This window comes from Cupressus sempervirens, chromosome 4 (assembly GCF_028749045.1).
Source record: "Cupressus sempervirens isolate cs-2001-9-10 chromosome 4, ASM2874904v1, whole genome shotgun sequence".
NCBI classification, from domain to species: Eukaryota; Viridiplantae; Streptophyta; class Pinopsida; order Cupressales; family Cupressaceae; genus Cupressus; species Cupressus sempervirens.
Genome location: NC_143121.1, coordinates 445,132,492 through 445,138,482, shown reverse-complemented (window position 1 = coordinate 445,138,482; position 5,991 = coordinate 445,132,492).

Below are 5,991 nucleotides of genomic sequence, written 5' to 3'. Positions count from 1 at the left end.
CATAGAAATTATTATAGAGAAGTCAAACTTAATATCAAAAATATTTATATCTTCAATAAGGAGATTAGATGTTTGGATGACCAAAGGAATCAGGTTTGACATATTTGCATCCCCTTCCAAGAAAAAGATTTCATGTTGTAAGTCACTTATCAAGCCAATCCAAACCAAACCGTACTTCAATAATTTTAACTCTAATTTTGAGGAGAACAATCTTCTTGGCTAGCACCCATTGTATCCCATCCTTCTCATCATATGTAACATGTTTTAGGAAAGTTAGTTCACAAACACTTCTAGGTAGGATTTTCAAAAGAGAACACTCATACATATTGAATTCAGACAATTTTTTAAATTGTTCTATTTTCTATGGAAATTTCCTCAAACCCACACATACTGAAATGTCTACGTATCCTAGCCTTGGGAGGTTTCTAATTGATGATGGAAGCTATTTTAGGCCTAAAAGTACTAACAACCTTAACACTGTTAGAGATCTTGGATTTCCAAGGTCATATGGTAACTTATGATCTTGATGGCAGTTTGTAATAGATCACAGTTGGGCATAAGGAAACTAGAAAATATTTTTGGGTAACTCCTCTAAACCAATGTAGTGATCCATGTAAAACACTTATAGCATGGTATTGTTGAATGTGGGTGGATGTTTAAACCCTTCACATAAGCTCAAAGATAGCTTCTCTAAGTTATTTATTACTTGGCTCTAATTTAATACACTAGTGTTATCACACTCTCCAAGTGTTCATATTTGAGTTGAGTGGGTGAAGATATGGTCCTAAATTTTTTTACTATTATTCACTTTATGCCATAATTGAGTACCATGAGAAATTTTAGTTTCTTCATTCATTTCAAAAATAGAGGAAGATAATATTCACTTGTACAAAAGAGTACTATCAGAGCCCCCACCTCAAGAAAATTCATCTTGTATCATTAATTTTCTTCCATTGGACCGATGCAAATAGAGACAATTTGATTGTCAAATAGTTTATCAAAATGCAACCCCGTGTCCCTAGAAAATAATCCTCCTTCTTAGGCACTAGAAACCTCTTTTTTTGTACGATATCACCTTGGAATCCTAGATACAAGGCCGAATTCCTTAGTGTGCCAAGAAAATTACAACTCATAGATACTCTTATGAGACATTGCAACTATCCTCCTTGGATTACTACTAGTTAAGCTCAAGAGGTCTTAGCTTGAAAGCTTCATGCCATTCTAGATTCTAAAAATAAACCCAAACATCTAAAAATACATCAGCACAAATCTTTATATCATCTAGAAATGGGCCCAAATCTAAGAAATATTCCCTTATTACATCATCTAACAAGAAAACACTAGTATCCAAGCATTTAAAAAGAAAACATTGTGATAATCTGATATGGCCTATCCTTTGGAAAGATTATTCTTTGTGCTCTCCTAAACCATATGAAGATCCCCATACAATGAGATTCCTATCACATTCAAAGCTAATGAGAGGCCTTTACATTATGCTTGCACTTGCTTTGCTAGATTTACATCAATAGTGCATGTAATTGATGTGTGTTTGAATTCCCAAAATTAAAAAAAGGACAATGCATCATCATGACCCAATAATAGTAATTAGTAAAGAAAAGTAGAAAGGTTCTTGGATATGGTGGAACTGTCTCTAGTTGTGATTAGATTCTTCTATCCTGGCCCTTCAAATAGTAATCATTCTAGACTTTCTATTCTCTAAACATCACCCAAGATCACTAGAGTTTGATGATACATGAATACCCAAAAAAATTGCACATGAACCTTCATTCAATATATTTATCAATGTTCCTTTCTAAGTCTACATATCAAGCATTTTTTCTCTATCATCAACACAATATGGGTTATCCTTGTGCATTACAAAAGTGTGATTATTTTGCTAGTTGTGTATAGACTTGCACTTGGTTATAAACAACTTTCACACTAGATATTAGTTTGAAAATCTCTCTTGTTAGTCTTTTTGAAATTAGATTTGGAAAAACATATCCAAAATGCAAGGCAATCCAATAGTTATAAACATTTTTATAGTCTCTACACTGAGACCTATTTCTGCTAAGGCATATAACAATTTAATTAAGAACTTCTTTGATTGACAATTGAAAATAAAGAATATCCATAAAAATGAAAGAACAAAAACTATACAAAACATTATCAATTATTGTAAAAGCTTTGTTCTCATAGGAGCCTTTTTAACTGCACGATACCTTAAGTCTTGCACCGAGCAATTATGCTTTAGAATCAAATTTGTGTGGTTTAGAAGGCTCCTATGAGAGCAAAGCTTTTGCAATAATTAGCACAGCTCATCAGAATTTCTACCAAGCATTGGTCTCAATTTAGATGAACATGTCTTCCCTTTGCTGTCAAATGTATGGTACCACTATAGATAACTAAGGGGGGTTGGTCAAAATTTTGACCAACAAAGGTCACACATTTCGATGATAGTTGGTCAATTTTGTTGTCCATGCTATGGCACCATCATAGAATATTGAAGGGGTCTTAGTCACAATTTTGACCTTTTCTCATTGCAATTTCAATGAATGTTGGTCATTTTTGTCGTTGAAGGTTTGGCTTCACTGTCAAAAAATTCAAGGGCTATAGGTCAAAATTTTGACCAACAATGGATGCTAATGAGGAAATAAGAGTTTAGGCTAGACTAAGAAAATTGACGAACCTCTCATCAGTAAGTCAACCTTTTTAAAGTTGCAATTTCAATGAATAATGGTTGTGATGAAAAATTGACTAAAAAAGATTGATGATAGTTTTAGTCGTCTATTTGATCAACTGTAGTCAAAATTTTGACCTTTTCTTGTTGAAATTTAGGGCTAAATTTACTAGTGAGAGAAGGAATGATAGTCTAAAAATATAACTAGTAGGTATCAATTAGGAGATCATTGAATATTTTGAAGATATTTATAATAATGTAGTTAGCTCTTGTCAAATAGCTCAAAAGAAATTTATTTCTAATATTCCCACATTTCAATATATATATCAAACATAATAGAATCCTTTTACAAAATATCACTAAAACATAGGTAGAAGAAGCCCTCAAATAGATGAGCTTGGATAAGTCTCCCAGTCCTAATGGGTTCCCTACTCTTTTCTTCTTGAATGATGAGATTTTATTGGTGATGACATTACAAAAGCCTTAGAAGGAGTGAGGAACTCTAGAAAATTGTTGAGAGAATTCAACAATACCTTTATAGCTCTTATTCCAAAAAAGGATTATGCAAACTCATTTGGTGATTTCAGACTTGTACAACTATGTAACATCCTCTAAAAAGTATTCACAAATATTTTAGCTTGTAGACTATAGAGATTACTTTTGAATCTCAATAGTGAAGAACATACATGTTTTGTTCAAGGAAGATCTATTTATGATGGTTTTATAATAGCCCAAGAAGCAATTATACATTCAATTTAGAATTTCCCAACATGTTCATTAAGGGAGACATTAAGTAAGAATATGATAGTGTTGATTGGTACTACTTGTATGTAAATTCTTGGAGGCCAATGGCTTCTCAAATTAATGGATCAACCTTATTTTTTTAATGTGTTTTCACTTTGGAGATGTCTATCTTAATTAATGGTTCACTGGTAGGGCTTTTAGGTGTCTCTTGTGAATTGTGACTAGGGGATCCTATTTCATTTTTCCTCTTCATTCTAATGGAAGATGCCTTTAGTGGGTCAATTTCTAAAGCTCCAGAGAGGGGGGGGGGGGGGGGCAAGAGAGGGATAAAAGGCATCCCTATCACTACTAGTGTAGACCCATCAACTCATCAACACTTTGTGGATGATACAATGTTATATGGGGAATGCTCTAAAAGAGAGGTTGGATCCTTGCAAGGGGTTCTCTTAGATTTCTCCAAATCCTTGGGTACAAGAAACTAACAAAGAAAAACCTCACATTTTCTTCTTCAAATCTACACCTTTTTGGGAGATACATATCTAATATATTCATAACATTTATAAAGGAATTTTTTTTGTAGATACCTAGGTCTACCTCTTCAATCAAATAGGAATGGTTCTTAGCTATGGGAAATATTGATAGAAAAAATTAAGAAGATAGTGTGTGGATGGAAGAGCAAATGGTTGTCCTCAATGAGCAAGAAAATGTTGATCTCTATAGTTTTGTTGGACCTTCCCATTTACCAACTCTCCTCCATGGATCTTACTAAAATAAAAATAATGGAAATTTAGAGATTTGTTAGGACCTTATTCTAACAAGGGAATTTAAATAAGTGAAATATTTCTCTTGTAGCTTGGTATCAAGTATGCATATCAAAATATTGGGGTGGAGTTGGGATCAAGAACATCAGGTGTTAAGGGATGATCTTAGGAGAAAGATTCTTATGGAGGATTATTCTCTTTTCCAATCTTAAATGGGTTAAAATTATCTTAGATAAGTATCTATCTACCCCAAAATCATTCAATATCTTTACAGAACATAATCATCCAAGAGGGTCAGGGTTTTGGAACCTACTTTTGAAATGTAGGGAAAAATTTCAGGACAAGCTCTCTTGGAATCTATGGGATGGGAAGTTTGCCCAATTCTAGAATGACTCATGGTGAGGATATAGACTTCTTGAGAGAAGTATCACTTAGCAAAATAAATTCCATATTAGAATCTAAGTGGGGAACAAGTGTTAGAGATTATATTACCTTTGGAAGTGATGGGCTCAACTAGGAATGGTGGAACTTTAAGATAGAATATGCCCCAATAGAGGAAAAAATTATTCTCCAAAGCATCTCAAGTTCAAGAAAGATCTATTTCAAAGGAGCTAATAATGTTCTTATTTGATATGGTATCAAATATGAGGGATATAGCTCTAAGAAAGGTTACTGATACTTGGAGTCCTTGCAGAATTTCACTAAGCCTTCTTATCCTCTCTACCTCTATAAACTATCATAGTCAAGAGGAGTGTTGGTATGTGATTTTAATGGGCCTACCCCCTATGTATATCATAAGGAAGTGATGACTTCCAAATTATGTCACTTGTATTTGTAGAAGTTACTGTAAGGTGATGATCTTACAATAACTTGTACCATGAGATCTAATTTTGAGTAAATGGTGAATGTCTTGCATCTCAAAATTCTGGAAGGCCATTACTTAAAGAGTAATTGGTGAATATCATTGATATTCTAGGAGGCTAATACTCTTGATATCAAAATATTTTGATTAATTGGATTATATTATTTTATTATGGGAGGCCAATACTCTTGATATCATATGTGATATCAAACCTTATTTGGGTACTTGGTGAATATAATTGATATTTTGGGAGGCCAATACTCATGATATTAGATGCGATGTCAAAATATTTTGAGTACTTTATGGATATTGAATGTTGATATTCTATGGGACCAAGACTCATGATATCAAATGTAATATTAAAATAGTGAATATCTTGTGATCAAAGATATCTTTAAATTTTCATACCTAATATTACCAATAGTGTAATACATGTCATGTGGTTATCCTCCTATCTAAGAGTAAGTGTTGATGATTTTGTAGCTTCAGTAGGATAAAACTATGAGATCAAGGATGTGTATGTGTGTGTGTGTGTGTGTGTGTGTGTGTGTGCGCGTGCGTGCGTGCGTGCGTGTGTGTGTGTGTGTGTGTGTGTGTGTGTGTGTGTGTGTGTGTGTGTGTGTGTGTGTGTGTGTGTGTGTGTGTGTGATTTTCATTATATTAATTATAAATGAATGGACATGTCCCATGAGAATACATGTCTCTTCTCCATATATTCCTCATATGAATAAGAGATTGCTACAAATTGGAAAGCACATACCAAAAATAATGACAATGCTATTACATTTGCAACAATCCTCCAAATTTAATAGGGACAAACTCTGCCTTCCAAAATCAGTTCTTTTTTGCTTGGATAGTCCTACATCAAAAGGCTCTTATAATGGAAAGATTGAAGATATTGGTCATCCCAAGTTTGATCAGATTCCACCTATGTGAGGAAGAGG